Source organism: Stomoxys calcitrans, chromosome 3, assembly GCF_963082655.1.
Source record: "Stomoxys calcitrans chromosome 3, idStoCalc2.1, whole genome shotgun sequence".
Taxonomy (NCBI): domain Eukaryota; kingdom Metazoa; phylum Arthropoda; class Insecta; order Diptera; family Muscidae; genus Stomoxys; species Stomoxys calcitrans.
In genome coordinates, this window is record NC_081554.1 from 75,765,590 (window position 1) to 75,769,503 (window position 3,914).

General features: G+C 36.1%; 1 long non-coding RNA gene across 1 annotated transcript; it reads right to left on the bottom strand.

The window, feature by feature from the left end:
* Nucleotides 1-1,378: 1,378 nt before the first annotated feature.
* Nucleotides 1,379-2,482, bottom strand: LOC131995866 (uncharacterized). Its single transcript, XR_009397658.1, has 2 exons — nt 2,310-2,482; nt 1,379-2,242 (listed from the first exon to the last, which is right to left on the bottom strand). It is a non-coding gene; the product is annotated as an uncharacterized LOC131995866 (long non-coding RNA).
* Between the last annotated feature and the right edge of the window lie 1,432 nt (nt 2,483-3,914).

Sequence of the window (3,914 nt, forward strand, 5' to 3'; positions counted from 1 at the left end):
CTGAAATTTTGCATGACGTATTTTATTTTTACTTTCAACAACTGTGTCAAATAAGGTTCAAATCGGTTCATAACCTGATATAGCTGCCATATAAACCGATCTGGGATCTTGACTTCTTGACCCCTAGAGGTCGCAATTATTATCCGATATGCCTGAAATTTTGTACGACGGATCCTCTCATGGCCATCAACAAACGTGTTTATTATGGTCTGAATCTGAATCTGAATCGGTCTATAGCCCGATAGAGATCCCATATATATCGTTCTCTCTATTTTACTTCGTGAGCCCCAATGGGCGCAATTCTTATACGAATTGGCAGAAATTTTACACAGGTCTCCAACATATAACAAGAAGTCAAGATCCCAGATCGGTTTATAGGGCAGCTATGAACCGATTTGAACCTTATGAACCGATTTGAACCTTATTTGACACAGTTGTTGAAAGTAAAAATAAAATACGTCATGCAAAATTTCAGCCAAATCGGATAGGAATTGTGCCCTGTAGAAGCTCAAGAAGTCAAATCCCCAGATCTGTTTATATGACAGCTATATCAGGTTATTGACCGATTTCAACCATACTTGGCACAGTTGTTGGATATCATAACGAAATACTTGGTGCCAAAAATTCATTCCAATCGGATAAGAATTGCGCACTCTAGAGGCTCAAGAAGTCAAGACCCAAGATCGGTTTATATGGCAGCTATATTAGGTTATGGACCGATTTAAACCATACTTGGCACAGTTGTTGGGTATCATAACAAAGCACGTCGTGCGAAATTCCATTTCAATCGGATGAGAATTGCGCACTCTAGAGGCTCAAGAAGTCAAGACCCAAGATCGGTTTATATGGCAGCTATATTAAAACATGGACCGATATAGCCCATTTACAATACCAACCGACCTACACTAATTAGAAGTATTTGTGCAAATTTTCAAGCGGCTAGCTTTACTCCTTCGGAAGTTAGCGTGCTTTCGACAGACAGACGGACGGACGGACAGACGGACGGACAGACGGACGGACATGGTCGACATAAAATGTCACGACGATCAAGAATATATATACTTTATGGGGTCTCAGACGAATATTTCGAGTAGTTACAAACAGAATGACGAAATTAGTATACCCCCCATCTTATGGTGGAGGGTATAAAAATAAGGTAGCTTAAAAGAATAGTAAGTGAAAAGAAGAATAGCAAAGGTATTAAATAAAAGAAAAATTAAGGACAGAAGAAATTAGAGTGAAGCTGATCTCTGGAGCAGTCTAAGGTGTAATTTAACTGCCATTCTCTACCCACCCAACCATGCTGACGAATTCTTCAGCCCATTTTTTCTCTCACTACTGTATGTCCTTCACCTTTCGTGAGTTATAAAAAAAAATGTTTAAAACATCGTTATAATATATTCAAAAATTAATAGTAATCGATTTGTGGCAATTAAAGGTATAAAAATTAGTCCAATAAAAAGTGATTGTATTAAAGGTAATCTAAGTTTATAAATAAGTTAAAAGTGAATCATATTGAAAGAAAGAACTATAGTTTACGTAAAAATAAAAACTAAACCTAGCATGTAGTAAAGATAAGTGTCGTGAATTTGTGTTATTATAAAAATGTGACATGAGCATAACAAATTAAATAATATTATGAAAACTCACCAGCTAATATCCATGATGTCCTTACGCCTTCTGACGTGGGATTTGAAATTGCTATAGTTCTGGGTGGTTATAAAAGTTAAGGCTTCAAATTTGTTTTGCTCGTGCACCAAGGTAACATATAAATTTAATAATTGTCTTGTATGTAATAATGGGGGAATTAATCTAAATGTATATACTATAAACAATTCTTGTTTTATCTCCAATTGAAAAAAAAAATGAGAATCCCCAGAATTCTTTAATTGACACAATTCGGTAATAGGGAAATGCTGTGTCCATTGGGCTCCAATAAAACTATGGACGGGAAGACTCTAGCATTTGATGTATTGATTTGACAAGTCAGGGTTTTAGGTCAATTTTGGGTTCTTTGAGCTCTAATCAAACCATCGATTAGAAGACTCCGGTCTTGATATTAGTACAATCAAAAATCTCTATATCCGCCTTTAAAAGGCATCAATTGGTCTTTGGGACCGATTATATAATAATTAGGGGATTGATGTCTAAGGAAATTTGGGACCAATACAGATAATTTGAGTTTGGAGTTTTCCTCTTCTTTTGTTCGTGGACAGCGCCGATTCACAGAGGAATCGGCGATCTGCGATAAAATAACGGGGATGCAATTTAGAGGAAATAACTTCAATATTTAAAGATTAAATGCTTACCCAAACAACAGGAAAATAAAAATTAGTTGAAAAATTAATTTCGTCGTCCGAAATTTTAAAATAAGTTGATATTATATGTGATCCTTTTATATCCTTAAAAATTATTCAATTAAATCTTCGAATATTTTTTTTCTCTTCGTATAAAATATTTTTTTTTTACACGTCTAACACCAATCGCCTTTCAAATTGAAATAAAAATGAAAAATTTCTGTATAGACATATAGACAGCTTTTAATTTTCAAAGCACCTTATGTTTTAAGAAATGAAACAAAAATTTAATAAAATTTTTATTCTTTCCCAACAAGTGTGTAAAATACTAGGAACTGTAAATAAAAGAGGTCACAGGGAGGCGTTTCGTCTTTGGTTAGAAGAGTTTTCAACCATATTATGTATGATGGCTTCAAGGGCCTTGCGTTGGTATCTTGTAATTGTATTTATTGCGAAAACGCCTCTATGATACCAATAACACATTAAACACGCTCGACAACCCCGTCTATTAGCTGCACTTTTCCCATCGCATGTGTTTTCGTGTAATGAAAGATTTTTGTACCCACTTAGGAAGGAAGGATGGGGGTATATTCATTTTGTCATTCCGTTTGCAACACATCGAAATATCCATTTCCGACTCTATAAAGTATATATATCCTTGATCAGCGTAAAAATCTTAGACGATCTGGCCATGTCCGTCCGTCTCTCCATCTATCTGTTGAAATCACGCTACAGTCTTCAAAAAAAAAAAAAAAAAAAAAAATAGAGATACTAGGCTGAAATTTTGTACAGATACTTTTTTTTGTCTATAAGCAGGTAAAGTTCGAAGATGGGCTATATCGGACTATATCTTCATATAGCCCCCATATAGACCGATCTGACGATTTAGGATCTTAAGCCCAAAAAAGCTAAATTTATTATCCGATTTTGATGAAATTTGGGACAATGAGTTATGTTAAGCCCATCCACATTCTCATTCAATTTGTCCCAGATGGGTCCAGGCATAGCTGCCATATAGACCCATCTGCCGATTTAGGGTCTTAGGCACATAAAAGCCAAATTTTTCATCCGATTTTGCTGAAATTTGAGACAATGAGTTGTGTTAGGCCCTTCGACATCCTTCTTCAATTTGGCCCAGATCGGTGCATATTTGGATATAGCTGCCATATAGACCGATCTCTAGATTTAGGGTTTTGGGCCAATAAAAAGCGCATTTATTGTTAGATTTTGCCAAAATTTGGGACAGTGAGTTGTGTTAGGCCCTTCAACATCCTTCTTCGATTTGGCCCAGATCGGTCTAGATTTAGATATAGCTGCCATATAGACCGATCTCTCTATTTAAGGCTTTGGGCCCATAAAGGGCGCATTTATTTTCCGATTTTGCCAAAATTTGGGACAGTGAGTTGTGTTAGGCCCTTCGACACCCTTCTTCAATTTGGCCCAGATCGGTTTAGATTCGGATATAGCTGTCATATAGACCGATCTCTAGATGTTGGGTTTTGGGCCAATAAAAAGCGCATTTATTGTCTGATGTTGTCGGAATTTGTGACAGAGAGTTTAGTTAAGCCTTTCGACATTCTTCGGAATATGGAGCAGATCGGTCTAGATTTGAATATA